At 45.0% G+C, this 18849-nt stretch overlaps 1 long non-coding RNA gene across 1 annotated transcript; it reads left to right on the forward strand.

Annotated features, from left to right (window-relative positions):
- Positions 1 to 1501: 1501 nt before the first annotated feature.
- Positions 1502 to 17712, forward strand: LOC130544598 (uncharacterized). Its single transcript, XR_008961008.1, has 4 exons — positions 1502 to 1672; positions 2678 to 2753; positions 13943 to 14012; positions 17626 to 17712. It is a non-coding gene; the product is annotated as an uncharacterized LOC130544598 (long non-coding RNA).
- Positions 17713 to 18849: the final 1137 nt, after the last annotated feature.

An 18849-nucleotide genomic window follows, 5' to 3' on the forward strand; every position in this document is an offset into this window, starting at 1 on the left:
TGGAGTTAAAACTTATACCACCACGATTCCCTTCTCATATATTCACTGACTCACCCTAGCGCCCATTTTCTACAAAGTAATTTTTTGGTTAATTTTTTTTTTTAAGTTGGTGCTACTTTCATAAGCTTAAAACAAGCAGAAAAGCTACCTTGTATGAAAGAAGGTCCAGAAAGACCTAGAAAAGTATCTGGTACCTGGGGCACAGAGGCACCAGCTCAGCTGTTCATATCCATTAAAAACAAATGATCTGAGAACTCCCCTCCAGGGACCCCTACTCAAATGGAGGGCACGGAGCAGCTAGCACAGGCGATCCTTGTGAATGAATGGCAACCCACGTCCCTACCTTTCTCCACTTCTATAAGAGCACTGAGCAAAAGAGACTAGAGGAGGTGGAGGGTGGGAGAAGAAAGGGAAACACTTTCTGGTCCTTCCCACACCTGCCACATACTGGGGTTGCCACCCTGCCAAGGCCTGGTCAGGATAGGAACCACTCAGGGAGCAGAGACAAACCCACTCTTGTCTGGGGGTAAGCAGAGCTAACATTTCTCAGAAGTGGCCTAGAAAAGGGGATGGGTATTGATTTTCCAATTCACAGAATTAAACCTTGCAAAATGGTCTTGTCCTCTCTTAAAGTCACCCCCCTTCCACAGTGGTGACACTTCTTCCCCTAACGGGTCTGCTGTGTCCCAGCTCCCCATTAGACCAAGTCACTTCACCTCCCAGCCAACGTTTTCCTTATCCTCAAAAGGTAAACTGTGAAGCAAAAACTGGAAATTGCACCAGAGGTTTGAGGACAAATATAAAAATGCCTATTCATTTAAGATCAAAACTATGTAAGGAATTATTATAATTTATAAACTGCTAGAAGCCATATGTAGACAATAGTAATGATTATTATCACTGTAGACTTTCAGATATTACTCAGGCTGCTGCAACAGTAAGGAACATTTCTATTTCTAGGCTGTGAAGGATGCAAGAGCAAGCCACTGATTCTAACTGCCAGTCCTTCCTGATTTGACAGCCCAGCCATAACCTACATTTTCAACCTGCAGAAAAAGGAAAATACAGGTCGAACCCCAGGAGGGAAACCAAAAGAAAAGAGGAGCGAGGGAAGTGACTAGAATCCAATCGCAGGGAAGTGATTTGATTTTCTGCGTTGAGTTAAAGGTGTCAAACCCAGAGAGCAGGTATATCAATAGTAGTTTTGTTTGCCCAACAGAAAGAGATTGTGTTAGACCCCTGCTGACCCGCAGCTAATCTCTTCCCTTCCTGGCAGGCTTAGGAAAAAGCTCTTTGTTGGAGCTGTGAGCACCTTCTGCACCTTCAGGCTGCAGGAGACATGGACTAAACCAGAGCCAGCTCAGAGCCAGCCGGCACCCCTCCCGCAGTAGGAAAGCTCGCAGGAAACGCCTAACTGGAAGGGGGGATTCATTAGCCACTTACTGCTCACGGAGCCAATCACAGGAGCCCGTTCAGACGGAGAGCCAATCACCTCGCCGGGCAGGACAGGGACCAATCATATCACTTTCCCCATGGAAGCCATTTCACTCCGAACCTCCCGCTGCTGGGGGCTCCGTCCGCAGAGCTGCCAGGGGCCAGAGACGCTGGAGGGGAGGGGGTGCTGAAGACCCCCTAACCAGGGCAACCTAAGCAGCAGTCTCCGGTAGAAGGGGTGGGTACAGATAGTAAACTCCAGTTCATCAATTCCACCAATGTTTACCTACTGGGTACTGCCTCTGTGCCAGGCACTGGGAATAAGAGAGACAGAAGGTTACCCTGGAAGAGCTGAGTGTAGTCGGGGAGACAGAGAAGTAAACAAATACAGCCCTCCCATGAGAGTGTGATGAAGGCCAAGCCAGGGCTCAAGATGTTCTGAGAGCAGACAACCTCATGGGAGTAGGGCAGCCAGAAACCTTCCAAGAGGTGGAGAGTGGCACCCAGGAGCATACCATAGCCCCAAAAGGACCTGAGCTGTAGCCTGATACCCTCACCACACCAGGCCCATCTGTATTGGTTTGCCAGGGCTGCCAACAAAGTCCCACAGCCTGGGGGGCTTAAACAACAGAAATGTATTTCCTCACACTTCTGGAGGCTGGAAATCTGAGCTCAGGGTGTGAGCAGGCTTGATTTCCTCTGAGTCCTCCCTCTTTAGTTTTCGAATGGCTGTCTTCTCCCTGTCTCTTTACATGGTCTTCCCTCTATACATATCTTTGTCCAAATTTCCTCTTCTTACAAGTGCACCAATCATACTGATTAGGGCTGACCCTAATGATCTCATTTTACCTCTTTAAAGAACTTCATCTCCAAACACAGTTCCTTTCTAAAGTTCTGGGGATTAGGACTTCCACATATGATTTTTGGGAGAGCAATTCAGCTTACTACACCATCATATTAAAAAAGATTTTATTTATTTATTTGAGAGAGAGAGTGAGTGGGAGGGAGAGGGAGAGAAAATCTGAAGCAGATTCCATGCTGAGCAGAGCCCTATGAGAGGCTCGATCTCATGACCCTGAGATCATGTCCTGAGCTAAAACCAAGGGTCAAACACTTAACCCACTGAGCCACTCAGGCTCCCCACCATATTTTTTACAACTATTGTGAATCTGCAATTTCGCCACTTTTCCTCCAAAGCACACAGTGACCATGGGCTTTTTGTCCTCTAAATCTTCTGTATTAGGTGCCAAGCTGACTCAAACTTGGACCTGCTCCTGTCGTATGAGAGGGATGGAAGAGCCCTGCATCTAGTTCTTGAGGTAAATGCCCTCATCATTCATCTTTTCCTCAAAGAGTTGCACGTCGATTAGAGTCTTGGAACAATGACTTTCCACTGCTCATCAGCCCTACTCACTGGCCTCTTGCCCAAGGTAGTTGATAAGTCACTTTATCTGCAATAACGGCTGGTGTTTCCTTTGGAGCTGGCAGGGAGAGAGCCAGTGAAGTGGCCATCCATCAAACAAGGCCCACACAGGCCAGCCTGAACCCCTGCGGAGGGTGCCAGATGTCCTGATCTTATTACTGTGAGACACAAGGGGACATTCTGTGATAGTTGAGATCCTAAGTCAACACAGCAGGACTCTGCACAGCCTGCGTGAAGGTAGGGGAGGCACCTGGTCTTCATTCCACAGCCCAGTGTGATGAAGATTTATTGGACTTTACTGGGAGCTAGGAAATGAAATGAGTGGGCCACTGCCTGGATCCTCAAGGAGCTTACAGTCTCCTGGGGAAGACCGTACACCTAATCCTTCATAAGGTTCTGCCTGAGTTGCTTGGGGTGGGGGGTGGATTCAGAGAGGCTTCCAGCTGGAGCTAATGCCTGAACAGAATTTGGAGGATCAGTGGTGCTAGGCAGCTTCATTAATGGGGCCAGAGGGGAGAGTAGGGTGGTCCAAGCAGCAAGGTCCAATGAGGGAATGGAGGGGTTGAACATCAGATGTGTGGGAAGAACCGCATGCAGGCCAGTGTTACTGGAGCCTAAAATGTGAGGGAGAACGTGGAAGAAGTGGATTGGAGAGGTGGCCAGGGGCCAGATTGTAGAGGGATATGTAAACCGTGCTGAGTGGCTTGGACATTTCCCATGAGCTTTCAAACTGTGTTTGATGAGGCACTGGGCTCTTTTGTGGTACCTTGGGATAAGGAACAAGACTGAGCGAGTGAGACACTCATCAGAGCATCTCAGTTCTTTCCTCTTTTATTTATTGGGGTCACATTTGAAAAAGAAATTTTCTAAAGCTTAAAAAATCAGCAACTACTATTGTTTTACTATTGAAGAACACTTCTCAGCATGGGATGGTATGGTGATGGTGTGGGGTCTGAAACTGGGGGGTGTAGGCCTGGAGGCAGGGGCACCAGTTAAGAGACTAATGCAATTGTTCAGGACATCAAAAGGAGTTGAGAGATTGGAGAAAGGGTTCAAAGGTGAAGCTGATGACACTTTCTGATTTATTTAACATGGAGAGTGCAGGAGAGAGAAAGGTCTTCTGTGGGAACTGAGTTTATTGCTCAGGTGAATGGGTACATGCTGGTGCCTTTAACTGGGCAAAGGAATAAAGGGGAGGGAGCTCATTTGGACAGACAGATGAGGAGTCATGTGCTGGCCATGTGGACCCAGTGTGCTATTGGGACACCCAGGTGGAGCTCTCCATGTGGCCATTTCATTGAGTCATACTCCAGTCTTGATACATCCCAACCTGAATAGAGTGCCTTGCCTATTGCAGACAGGCACCAGTAAATGCATTTTTTAAATTTTAAACTTTATGCATGAGGTCTTCAAGGTTCTTTACAAGCTTTTCTAGAGCTACTTTTCAATCTTGCCTCCTTGTACTTTCCAAAAGTATATTAAATTAGAATAGGCCTGTATTCCCTGTCCATAGAGGCTCTGCTCAGCCGGATCAGCATCTTAATTATTTCCAAACATACATCTTTTTGAAGCCTCTGGAACAGATAGAGAGATAATGGAGAGATAGAATGGATATCTCCCACATGGGGTTCATAGAAAATGCAGTGAAAGGTATGGTATGTGACACACTGTGCCTCCATTTCTGCTATCGTCCTTCTCTCACTCCTTCTGTCTACATGGGGTGACTTACTCCACCAAACCCAGCTCCAGTTCAACTTTCTCCAAAGATCCTCTTACTCTACTCCCTTAAGGAGGGCAAACCACAGGTTAGTCTGTAGAAAGTGTCTGTCAGTTCTGTAGGGGAAAATTCATTCTTAAGAGCACCCCCTTCAGTTTCCATTTGCCTGGAGACTCACCATCGGGGCATCCCAGTCTCACAGCACTGGGCACAGTTGCCCTTGTGTCTAGTGACAGGGAGCCCCTCATTACATTGCTAAGTGTTCTTAGGGAGCCAGGACACCTTGTTCTGGGTCAAAGGCATCTAGCTCACCAAAGGTTCTGGACCCAGCAAGCCTGTATGCTCTGTCAAGGTCTGTTTATAACCTATCTGGTATTCCTTTGCCACATCTCAGTACTGCTGGATTTCCATGGTACACATGTGCTGAGCTGGCCTTCCCTCTGCCTTACTTTTAGTCTGCCCCTACTCCTAGATGGATTTTAACTCTCCAGCCCTGGGAAAATGCTTAGCAACAAAACCCAGGAGATCAGGCCTCTTTCCAACACTCCAAGAAGCACCTCCTTCGACAGAGTCCTCCCTCTTCTGGGAGTAGTACTGTGCTTTATTCATTGAGGAACAGCACAGAAGGGTACTCACTTCTACAACCCTGGGCAGTGGCTCTTCCCCATCATACTCTCCCTTGTTAGTCACTCTACTTTTCAGGGTGCCCAGGAAACACCACAGTGACTCCGCATGGATAGCTCCCTCTTTGGGGGCAGTCAGGGTGTTCAGCTCATTGTTTCCGTGCACTGTCTTGCATCAGATCAATAAGGATTCTTTCTACCCCTCCCAAGTATAGAAAGATTTATATGGCCCACATGGTATACTTGTAAAATACACATGAGGCCTGATAAATTATACACTATTTATTATGCTACTAAAATGATACCCTTTCCTTAATTAAAGTAGCCATATGCTGCAGTGCAAATCATTCTCGTTCATTAAGATCCCAAAATATGTTTAAAAAAAAAAAAAAAACAGCCAGCAGCAGTTAGGAAGAATACAACCAGATTACACAGTTTTGAGGACATAACTACATTAAAAATAGTCTCACTATTCAGGGTGATGTTTTACCAAACAGCCATCCCTTCATCCATTCGTTTATTTAACAAATAGGTATTGAGCACCTGTGCTGCCAGACAGCTTCCAGGCGCCTGGGACAGGACCTAGTCTCTGTTGTCAGGGGGTGCACAGACTGGTCTAAGAGACAGAGTGGTAACCAAGCAGGAAGTGCAATGCCATGGCCGTGCTGAGCCACGTTACAGACTCATCTAACCTAGCCTTGTTGGGCCACAAAGGTTTCCCAGAGGAGACGCTATCTGGGTTACATCCTAAAGGATAATTAGGTCTGGGAAGGGTTCCAAGCGATTCCCTTTTCCATTACCTCGTTTATTTTCTTCTCAGTGATTAAGCAGATCACAAATCTGGGATTATCTTTTTCATTTGTCAATGTGAATACTTTCTGTCCCTCCCCCTCCCCCTGCCACTTGAAAGTAAGCTCCAAGAGGTTACACAACTTGCCTGTCTTGTCCAGTGTTCTTCCCCCAGCCCCTTTAGCATGTAAGAGGGGCTAAAAATATTTACTGAATGAATAAATGAACACTGTCTAAGAAATAGCCTGTGCAAAGGCCCAGAGCTGAGGGAGCATAGGATATGCTCTGAAAACGTTAGAAGCCATCATGCCACATCACCCAGCACTTCCCACTAGTCCCCAACACCTCTCCACACTCCCCCGCCCACTCCTCCACACACTCACCCTTTCCCACAGGAACTGGCATTTTCCCACTGGCTAGAGTAAATAAGCACATTTGCATCCTGGAACAACAGCAGCTATGTTTCTCCATGACCTTGGGGTTAATGGCCATTGGCTCCCGGGTACCATCTGCAGTGAACTACGGAAAGAACAAACTCAGCCATGACCACCTGGCAGCTTCACTGGCACCCAGAGCTACCCCGGAAGCCCCACACATGCCCGCACTGTTGGGAAGCTATGTCCGAGGTGGGAACCACACTGAGGCCAGAGGCAGAAAAATCTGGGTTCAAATCTGACCTATCCCATCTTGGACAATGTACTCGATCTCCCTGAGCACTTTCTTGATCTTTAAATGGACATAAAAATACCCACTTCATGAAACATTTGGGATTAAATGTGGGAAATTAAGGGGAAATCCCTCAATTCTGTAAGGCTCAGTGCCTCAGCAGTTAATGCAGATAACGGTAAGGGTATCCGTCTCACAGGGTGGTTATGAGGCTTACGTGAAACACTGGAGGTAAAACCCCTCATGTGTGAATGTTTGTGGCAAGAGGAGAGAGACTGTTAGACCCGGTAGTGTCCTCCGTATCATGGAATAATAGCAATGGCACTTATCGAGTGTTTACTGTATGCCTAGCACTTCAAATTTAACCCCTAAAGTTTCTTTCGGGCTGGATTATTCCCAGGTTCCTGTCAGATGGAGGGAAGGAAAAAGAGAACTTCTTGCCTGTTTATCTTAAACCTAACTTATATATATATATATATATATATATATATATATATATATATATATATATATATCTTGAAACATATATGAAATCCATGAAATGGATTGTGGCAGATTGTATTTCCCAAAAATAGCCATGACAATATTATCCATCCTGCTGGTCCTTCTAGAACCTTGCCACACATTTTCCCCATCATGAAGTGGAGTCTGTGCCTCCTCCCCTTGAACTTGCGTGGGCCATTGGTTTCAACCAGGTTGGATAGTTCCAGAGCCCATGTTTTTATGAGACCCTTATGTGTGGGACTATTTGTAAGCCTTTTTGACAAAGCAGAGGGCCCCTATTGAGAAGGAGTTAAAAAATAAAGCTGGAATGGCAGGTCGGGGCCAGAGTAGGAGGGTCTTAAATGCCATCCTTTGGTCTGGTCATTTACTTATCACTTAGTGACACACACATCCAAGTACCGCCTGGACTACCAGTTACATAGTGATTTTCCTTAAATCAAATTTAAATTATTCATTTAAAAAAAACTTAGCCTTGTTCTAAGAAATAATAATATCATAATCACAGGTTTTATGTCTTATTTATCTAGCATACATAAAATAAGCCTATAACTACTTGAAAAATTTTTTGTTCATGAATCCCCTGATAGAGTGCTCTTGTACCACCTGGGCATCTGTACCCCATTTCAGAATCAGCATAGTTGACAAGGAAGAGTCTCCATACATTCTGAACAAAGAGAAGATCAAAGGGACCTTTTGGGAAAACTGACCTGTTCTTGGTACATATTGGCAAACACATTCCAAAGACTTGTCAGTGACAGGTTTTCTGGGAGGCACAGGTAAATCAGCATGGTCCATGTCCCTGGGGTCTACGTGGTCTGGGAACATGGGGTCATGTGCTGGTGTGAGAGGCACAGGAAGAATGTGGAGCACCTTCCTGGAGTGGAAATCTAGCTTGTTGCAAATAATTTAAAATAGTGCAGTTATATTATGGATATATTAAGTTTATAGCAAAAATTCATAGGAATGTTTTTTTTAAAGATTTTATTTATTTATTTGACAGAGAGACAGCCAGCGAGAGAGGGAACACAAGCAGGGGGAGTGGGAGAGGAAGAAGCAGGCTCCCAGCGGAGGAGCCTGATGCAGGGCTCGATCCCAGAGCACCGGGATCACGCCCTGAGCCGAAGGCAGATGCTCAACGACTGAGCCACCCAGGCGCCCCCATAGGAATGTTTTATTAAAAAAATAGGAGAAGTCTAAGGACCCTCACCTTGGATTTGAGCAGCTTTGGGCCCTGTCCAGAGCAGAAGGGTTCATGGTTCCTTCCTTTAGCCCAGGGTTCTGAACCCTGGCTCCACATCAGGATCATCTGAGGAACTCTTAAAAATCATTGAGACCCGGGCTGTACCCTAGACCATACAAATCCAAACCTCTGAGGATGGGGTGCAGCAACTGGTATTTTCAAGGGCTCCCTAGATGATTCTAATGGACAGTCAGGATTGAGAACTACTATCTAAAGGGTTCTTAAAGAACTGAGAAAGTGCAAGGAGCCCTGACAGAGAGCATGAAAGGACTGGCTAGGAGGCTGTTCTAGAGTCTAAGAAAGATCCACGCATTTTCATCAAACTGGTAGAATCTTTGCAAAGTTACTCCTGGCACACCTACCACAGAGGCATGCACAAAAAGAGCAAATGCGCATGAACTAGTAAGTGCATACGTATAAGCAGCATATGAACTAGGCCTTATTTGTCAAGCAAATTTACTATAATGTCTCTGTAGGACAAAGCCATGAGAACGAGAACTGGTAGACTTATTTGATTTAGGCTTATATAAGGTTAGGTCAGTTTCTGACGGGCTATGCCTACTAAATTTAGGCTTCAAATTTGATTCAATCATAATCAAGAAGTCACAGTGAGAGGAAACATATGAATTCATAGAGTCACCTATAGTCACATTCGCAGACACACACACTCACACTACCAGACTCACTAGTCAGGTTGGCTGAACGATCCTCGGGACTCAGACACCTCAAACTTGCCTGAGGGATCTGTGAGGCTTTTGTTCCTCCTAACTCTGGTCCCACTTCCCCAGAGCCTGAAGGCCAGGGCCCCTTCTGACTTCCAGCTGGGAGCAGGCCCTCTGTCCTAGATCGGAGGGGCACTTGGCAAGGAACAAAAAGAAATTGCAGCCCAGCTCCAGGGCAGTACTTTCCTAGCTTCACAGCCCATTCTTCTTGCTCCCTGGGTCCCCAAACAAGAGGCCACTCAGAAATCAGAACTCCAGAACAAGGCAGCATTGTCCCCTGGCCCTGGACTTCCCTGGAGCTCGGGTGAGAGAATGAGATGCGCAGACTCCCTGGCCACAGAGTCTGGAGAGAAGCTGGCACCTGGGGAAAAACCATTTCCCAAGCAGCTGGCCAAGCTGGAGTCTTCCAGCTGATGTGGAGATGTGCCCTGCTGCCCTCTGTCCCCTAAGAGTGCCTCTCTGGAGCCCTCACTTCACAGAACCCACTTTCCATGTGGCACTGACCCTCACCTGCCTGCATAGCACCCCCAGCAAATCGGACAATAATCCTGGAGAAGGGGCACTGGGGTAGGAGGCAGGCCTCCAACCTGAGGTACCAGCTCCATCTCTCTAGAGCTCACCATTCAGAAGGGAAGATCCCAGCCTCCCCGCCCCCCCGGCCCAACAGCTGGCATGAAATGCAGTCAGGTGCTCCTCACCTTCAGACCTGGCTCCCGGAAACAGTAGCCGTGCAGAGTAAGGAGCCTTCATGAGGTTCAGTAATTATGAGAAGGCCTCACCTTGCTCCCCTGCCTGCATTTACATGGATCATCATTGAAGATCCAGGGCTCTTCCCTCAACCTTGAGCCCGGTCACAAATGTCTTCTGCAACATGCTCATCATCCTCATTTTAGTGGACCTTTTTTTGGTTGCTCAGCATCTCTTGTTTTTTCTGGAACCATTCCCTACCTACTACATACCACTTAGGGTGCTTTGGGCTGCAAGCTGCAAAACAAAAACAGAAATCCAATATGAACTGGTCCAAGGACCAATGACAGCTGTTGGCCCAAAGGCCCAAGGAAGGGAAGGCTTCAGGGTCGGACTGGTCTGGAGACTCCAGCTCTGTTTCTCTACCACATCCTCAGACCTGTCCTCATCTGTGGTTGGCTGACTCCCATCATGGTTGCAAAATGGCTTTGGCAGCTTCATACCTCACAAACATCTAACCAATACCCAGAAGAGAGAGAATTTCTTCAGGTGGTACTCTGCTAAGAGCAAGGATACTTGTCTTCCAGCAATCTCCAGCAAATTGACTTCAGGAACTGTAGGGAGCTAACATCTCAATCACTAGCTAGAGATAGAGACACCTAGTCTGAAATGAGCTAGTCATAGAATTTCATCTCAGTGGCCACAGTGGTTAGTCTGTGGATGGGCATATAGCTGAAGCCAGCTTGATCATAATCCTTCCTTAGAGATTTTCTAACGGAAGATTAGGTTAAGAGCCACCTCTCTGTCTGGTTATTACTGTGTAGATCTTAATTTGGGCCTGTTAGCTGTCAGCTACATCCTCATGGAGAAATCATCTGAAGGAATGATGCCAATGATTAGAGAGACTAGTCAAGAGTAGAAAGACAGAGTCCTGAGGAAGTGTCCATTCTAGACACTAACCCCTACCAAAGACTTTTCTTTACATCTAACATACCCTTTGGATATTCATTCTAGCAACGGGATGACACCCAGGATTAGCACATTATCTGTGTGCAGATATTTCTGTCCAAGCAATGAAAGGAAGGTTTCTGAGTCAACTATTCTGGCTGCACTCCTGGGGCATCTCACCCACTAATCTCCAAGGACAGCCAACCTGGTCATATCCTTGCAAAGTACCGACTCGGGGCGGGGGGAGGGCATTTACTACCCAGAAGCCCTTTGGGGTCTGGCACATCTGAATCTGTGAAATACCAGCAAGCATGAGAGAGAGCATCACTACAACCAGGAGCCTTGGGCAGCAGCCACACTGCCCAGCACACATCTCATCCCACCTTCTAGAATGGGCAGGATTTATTCCACAGTTTGGACTTCAAACATGAGAGAGCATAGAGTACCCAACAGCTGAGAGTCACAAGGAGGCAGTGTTCATAGTGACCCCATGTTTTCTCCTGCTTTGTTTTTATTCATTTACTCAACAAGCATTTTAGGATATAATAATATCCTAAATAATATTTTACCTTAGCTTCCACATTTCTCTGTGCCATCTTTTCTCCCTCTCTCTTGTTTATTTTCCACTTTCTCCCTGACTCTGTGGTTAATCTTTTATTGTGGTGTCTTTGTCCCTTTCAATTCCTTCTTCTCTCCTTGACAGATTTCCCCAGATACTTGATGTTGTGGTTTCCCAATTTTACTTTATAAAATAGCTATGACCAAGAACCCAAAAATTTACTCCTGGATATGGAAGAAAACAAAACAGGAAAGACAAAGAAACGTGGTATCATTCTTGGAAGCAAGCTTCCTGTGAGCTGGGAAATTCTGTAAGCAGACCTGTGGACAGAAGTTTAGGTGATAAGATTTCTGAAGCGATAAGATCAGCCTCTGAGTCCCAAGATCACCAACCAGGAGAAGAATAGGGTCTTCCAGAGAAAGGATTGCCAGGAACCAGCCATTCCCATATGAGAATGCAGAAGATAGCAAGGCATTGGTGGCAGATCTTAACTGCAGTGAACTGAACCAAAGCATAACTATGCTAATTTGCTAGAGCTTGACTCAAACTGAACTGGTGCATGTGTGCCCCCTCCCTTTTCTAAAGGGCAAAGTCAAAAAGATTTTTCATTTGTGTTTTTGCCTCTTGCAAGGAAAATCTTCATGAACCAGTTTGAACTAGGAAGGAATATATGTCTTCTAAAACTCTACTAAACTGCTAAGTTCAATAAGTGATGTCCTAATTGTCAAGTCCAAGACCTTCTTTCCAGCCTTGATCCTGCTTGGCTTCTCTGAAGCCTGACTGTCTCCTTGCCTTTCCTCCTTCCTCTTTCCCCTGCTCCTCCTCCTCCTCCTCCTCCTCCTCCTCCTCCTCCTCCTCCTTCTTCTCTGCCCTTGGCTTCTGGAAGAATGATCTCTTCTGTCTCTTGAGATTTTCTGTCTCTGTTTTTCATCTAGATCTCTTGATGTCTTCTTTTTGACAGCCTTTGTCCCTTAGATACTGCTGTCATGGTGCTTCTTCCCTTCCTATGTTGTCCTTCTCACACAAGCTCTGCTTTTGGTTCTTATCCACCTCCTTGGCTTTGATTACCACCAATGGATGTAATTCCTCAAATAGTACCTCCAGCCCAGCTTTTCTCCCAAATTCAAGACCTACATTTCTGACCAACCAAATGACATACTTACTGGTATTTTCAAGCTTAAGTTGTTCAAAACACAACTCATTATCTTCTTCCCACGAATCCTTTCCTGCTCCAGTCTTCTCCAGCCCAGCGGAAGGCTTGTCCTCCAGCCAGCCATGTGGGTCTGAAAACTGGGAGTCCTCCTGGAGGCCTCCCACTCACCTTCCCCCTCATTCACTACACTTATGCAGGCAACAAGCCCTATCATGTCTGAACTCTAAATGTGTCTCACATTGATGCCCTCTTCTCCCATCCAGTATCACTGCCTTTATTCAGATCCAAGACTGCTCTCCTGTTAATTACAGCAATAGCCTCCCAACTGCTTTCCCTTCTTCGAGTCTTATCTCCATCTAGACTGTCCTTTACATGAGACAGCACTATCCTGCTAAAACAGGGATCTGATTATGTCACTGTTAAGGTCCTTCGGTAGTTGCCCTCCTCTGAAGAATAAAACTCAGCTCTTTAGCATTGAGTCCCTGAGTCCTACCTCCTGTCTTAGCACTCTCCTCTGTGTACCTGTCCTTCCTCAGTTTCTTGACTACACCTTCTCTCGCCTATCCAGGCCCCTCTCTACAGTCCTCCCTCTTCATGATGTGATATTTCTCCATCCCTCAGCCATCACTCTCAGGTCCCATTCGCATACTCGCTGGAGTCTTTCCCTGCCTACCACTTGGGAAATTTAATATTTGTTGAGTGAATGGATAAATGCTTGAAAAATTCTTATTTCTCCTTTAAGATCTGGCTCTACTATCACCTTAGAAAAACTTCCTGTCTCACCCTAGTAGAGTTAGTGTCTCCCTTCCTTCCATAATAACATCTATGTTCCTTCACGTAGATTGTTCCAAACTCATTTTAATGTACTTTATTGGCAACTCTTTCTTCACCGTAGACTATGAGTTCCTTTGGGGGGGGCAAAGTGACTTGGTTTTCTGTGCAACCCCAAAGGCAGAGAAAGAAAAGTTCCTAAAAAAATGTTTGTTGAACTAAGGTAAGATGAATCAAACCAGCCCCTCAAAACACTCTACAATGGAACATTCCCCAGACTATTTCCATTCAGCTCAAATGCATGGTTTTGGAGTCAAAGTATGTGTGAAATGGTAGGAAGGAGAGCATCTCACTTCATGGGGGAGGGTGGAGTTGGCTGTTCCCTTGGAGAGAGCTGAGCACAAAGGGGCTCCCACTTTGTCGTTCTTAATAATGTGTCAGCAGCAATCAGGACTTACCAGCAGCAGTTAGAGCAGGTCCTCTTGTGTTCTGTGTGCAAACGGGGGTAAATACACAAACACAACAGCAGAAACCAGGGCAGTTCCTCTGTTTCCTATTTAACAGTGCCAGCAAGCAGCCCATTGTTGCTAATTGCATGGGGGGGGGGCGGCGGTTACAGAGCCTTCCTGGTACCAGGGAAAGGTGAAATAGTGACATAAGAAAAGCCTGAACTATAAGCTTATATCAATATTTATACCCTTTCCAGGACAGGTCACAGGCACATGAAGAGGGAGCAAAAGCAGTTCTGTGCCAAACGAAAAAGGTCTCAACCCACGGTAAGCCTTTTACAGGAAAATCCTGTGCTTTTCTGATGCTCAAAAACTATGTGGCTTGAAAATGCTTATTCAATTAATATGAAGGGGACTGAGTTCCCCCTGGGCAATCTGGGGATGGGAGACCCAATTCCTATTCAGGAAAGCTATGTAAAGGAGGAGGAGGAGGAGAGGAAAAGAACAAGTGCTAGCTGTCTTGTTTGTTTGCTCTTGAACTTCCCTGGATTGAAGTTACCAAGAAGGTACACACCAGCTCTGCTCAGAACAATTCAGCTGCTGCCAAACCCATCAACATTCACTTGCCATCTCTCAGCAAGGAATACTCATGTCAAGTAGATGGGTTGGGTCCTGGTAGCAGTGACATACCAGGAGGGAGTGGGTACATCAGGGAGATGGAAGGAAGAGATTGGAATAAGATAGTCTCAAGAAAATGGCAGCTGTAAAGGGATTAAATTCTGAATGTCGCACACGAGACATCTCATGTGTTTTCTAGAACCATTTTGGAGTACACACTGGAGTTATTTCATGCAGCAGTCAGAATCTGTTGGAGTCAGAGCAGAGCACTGAAAGCCCTAGCAGCTGTTCTTTGCTCCTCTCATTTATGACACACACTTCCTTTGGACCACTATCCATGGAATGGGCAACATTATTTATCCACAGGGACAATTATTATCCTGTTTTCCTCTATAAAGCTTGGCCATAAAGTTCTTACTTTTTTCCTTAGAGTCTACCCATACAGTTGGGCCATGTGAGGACTGAGAGCTCATACTAGGATTGCTCATTGTTGAGAGCACAGGGCTTGGTGTAGGGACGGCCAGGGGATAGTCACATGGCACTCGGCAAAGGCCTGTGCTGCAATGGGGTATGTCAAGATTTCCACCAGTAGTTCAGCTCTGTTCATGAAATAAACCCCCATCAATCCACATTTCAATAGACCAGAGATTTCAAATAATCATTTTAATGTAGTTTATTTAAAAAGATATAAACCAACAAGGGGTGCCTGGGTGGCGCAGTCTGTTAATCGTCTGACTCTTGATTTTGGCTCAGGCCATGATCCCAGGGTTGTAAGATCGAGCCCCACACTGGGCTCTGGGCTTAGTGTGGAGTCTGCTTAAGATTCTCTCTCTCCCTCCCCTCCTCACCCCACTGTGCATGCTCTCTCTCTCTCAAATAAATAAAATCTTTTTTTAAAAAAGATATAAACCAACAAATTACAAAGCCAATATCAGAGATCACTCAGAAAAGCACATTTCAGAATATAATCAGAAAGTCATCTTTACCTCCTTGTAGAACATCAGGATATCTAAATATTTATAATCAGAGACACTACAGTACCATATAATACAAAAGTACCTTTTATATTAGTATTGTTGTATTTTAATTGTTTGAAAACTTGTCTATGTAGTCAAATGGTACCTGCAAGCTAGTCTGAATAAACAGACAATCTCAAATAGAAAAATATCATTTGAGAGGCACCTGGGTGGCTCACTCGGTTGCACATCTGACTTGATTTCAGCTCAGGTCATGATCTCAGGGTTGTGAGATCAAGCCCTGCATTGGGCTCCATGCTTAGTGGGAAGTCTGCTTGAGATTCTCTCTCTCCCTCTCCCTCTGCACCCCCCCACTTTCTCTCTTTCTCTAAAATAAATAAATCTTTATTAAAAATCCTTTAAAAAAAAGAAAAATATCATTTGATCTCTCCTACTCACTCCCATTGCCACCCCCCTCCTGCTCATCCCCTTGCATCTTAGTAGGAACTGGTCCTTCCACCATATACAGGTTGCCATTGATAATGTCTAGTTGGTGCAATGGTATCCAGCTCTTGGAGGAAGTTGGTTAGACTACAGTAGGCACCCAGGGCCAAACTGGTCCCATTAGAGACCTTTTTGGATTTCTTTTCTTTTCTTTTCCTTTCTTTTCTTTTTAAACAGCTTTATTGAGGTATAATCGGTAAACAAAAAGTGTGCATATTTAATGTGTACAATTTGATGAGTCTGGACATATGCATACATCTGTGAAACCATCACCACAATCAAGGTAATAAATGTGTCCATCAGCTCCAAAAGCTTCCTCATGCCCTTTTAGTTTTTTGTTTTTGTTTTGTGGTAGGAGTTCTTAACATGAGATCTAGCCTCTTAACAAATGTTTTAAGTGTATCATACATTATTGCTAACTACAGGCACTACGTTATAAAGCAGACCTCTAGAACTCATTCATGTTACATAACTGAAACTTCATACCCACAAACAACTCCCCATCCCCCACTCCACAACCCCTGCAACCACCATTCTAATCTCTGCTTCTATGAGTTTGACTGTTTTAGATACCTCATATAAGTGGAATCATGCAGTAGTCATCCTTACAAATATGAATGGCTTATTTCACTTAGTAATGTAATGTCCCCCAGGTCTGTCCATGTTGTTGCATATGACAGGATTTCCTTCTTTTTAAAGATGGATAACAGTCCATGCTGTACAGACCACATTTTCTTTCTCCATTGATCCATCAGTGGACATTTTGGTTGTTTTTATGTCTTGGCAGTAGTAATAATAACAATAATAATAATAATCTGATGAGGGGTTAATATCCAAAATATATAAAGAACTCCTACCATTCAAAACAAAACACCAAATAACCCCACTTAAAAATAGATCTTGAATAGACATTTCTTAGTGAAGACATACAAATGACCAACAGATATATGAAAAGGTGCTCAACATCATAATCATCAGGGAAATGCAAATCAAAACTACAATGAGATATCACCTCACGTCCATGGGGATGATTATTATAAAAGAAAGATAACTAATGTTGATGAAGATGTAGAGAAATTGGACCTGTTGTGCACTGTTGGTGGGAATGTAAAATGATGCAGCTGCTTTGGAAAACAGTATGGTGGTCCTTAAAAAATTAAAAATAGAACTACCCTATGATCTAGTAATCTCACTTCTAAGTTTATGTCCAAGAGAATTGAAATCAATATCTCAAAGAGATATCTGCACTCCCATGTTCATTGCAACATTATTTACAATAGCCTTTCTCGGATTTCTATAACAGAAACTGAGGAAGAGAGGGCAATCCTTCTCCTAGTGCAAAGAAGAAAATATGAACAGAGTCTAAAAATACAAAAGATCGTATCAGAAGATACAGAGAAGAAAGACTCTTGTCTTCACAAAAGAAAAACTGGTTTTCATTTCTTGAGATGAGAATGGAACTCATGAAGTATTCCAATGGCTGGTGGCACATTTGTGCCAAATATATGAGATCTTTGAGCCCAGGATTTTATTAACAGTGACCCCCAAGCTCATCTAAGCACCCAGCACTGTATTAAATGTTTATTAAAGGAACATCAGCACACATGGCACTCTCACTTGATGTGGCAATCTGCCAACCACTCTGCTCCAATGAATCTGTCTCTTGACCAAGGCAGATCTATCTATATCAGTGATCAATATGATGATTATGGTCAGTAAAGCTGACCAACATTGTTTAATAGGACTTTGCCCTCATGACTCTTAGTTTGGCTGACTTCCGCTCTTGGAAAGCGGGAAGACAAGACTCCCTATAGAGGAGGATAAGGAAAGTTAGGGGCCTGACATCTGGGTTTTTTCCACAGGAATGGGAATGTCCATTCATGATGAGGCCTGGAGGACACCAGAGACGTGAGTTGGGACGAAGTATGCTAGGAACACACTGGGTTTTCCAGCACTTTCAAGGTTGCTATTTGTGGTAGATTGATTGCAAAAATGACTCCAATTTTGCCCTTTCCTGAGTTTATATCTTTGCAACATGACTTTGTAGTTCCTTCCACTGAAGAAGTGGAGTCCATTTCTCTGTGCTTGAATCTTGTTTTAGCCCACAGAATGTGGCAGATTGTATGTCAGCTCCCAGCCTAGGCATCAGGGGGCCTCTAGACTTTCACTTGCTCTCTTGGAACTTTGACATCTCATGTAAACAAATCCAGGCTAGCCTGCTGGAGGATGTGAGACCATGTGAAGGAAAGCCCATTTGTCCCAGCCAAGCTCGTCCCAGGTCAACCGAGAGCCAACTCCCAGACACATGAAAGAGACCAGTCAAGGTCACCAGAGCTGTCATCCTGTCCCGCAGATCACTTTCAGCACATTAGTGAGCCCAACTGAGAACAGAAGGGCCACCCAACTGATTGATATGCTAAAGCCACAATAAATACTTACTTGTTTAAGCATCTGAGTTCTGGGGTGGTTTGTTATGTGGCAATAACTAGCTGAGACACTTTTTTAAAATGCCAGAATCAGATAAAGGGCTCTATGAAGACACCTGCTACACCTTCCTTAAATCACAGTATAGCATACCATCAAAGGAGAAGTGCTTCAGCTTCTGTCCCACACTGATCCAGTTAGATGCCACACCCGCTCTCACAGGAAAAGTAAAGCCATATCTCTCTTGCCTTGTAATCTTCATGTTTGCCTGATCTACACATTTCTTTTGGGGACAGGAGATGTCAGTTCTACAGTGTTTCACACGTCTCACCTTTTTAAATGAACCTAGCAGTTCTCGCTAACACACTAGGAGTATCTGCATGGCTGTAACCAGCACCCATCCATAGTACTTCCTCCACGATGCCCTTTTGGAGCTGGTTCATTTTATATGCCCTCAGTTCTTTCCTCTGCCCCAGTATTTATTCCACTCTGGTGCATTCCCTGCTCAGACCTTCCCACCAGACTGGAGGCTTCAGGAGGACAGAGAGCAGGTCTGCCTAGCCTATCACTAAATCTTCAGTCTGCAGCACAGTGCTCGGCACATAGAGGGTACTCAGCAAGTATCTGTGGAGAGAGCGGGTGAGCAGACGTCTGCAGGCTGC

The sequence above is a fragment of the Ursus arctos genome, unplaced genomic scaffold (genome assembly GCF_023065955.2).
Source record: "Ursus arctos isolate Adak ecotype North America unplaced genomic scaffold, UrsArc2.0 scaffold_22, whole genome shotgun sequence".
Lineage (NCBI taxonomy): Eukaryota > Metazoa > Chordata > Mammalia > Carnivora > Ursidae > Ursus > Ursus arctos.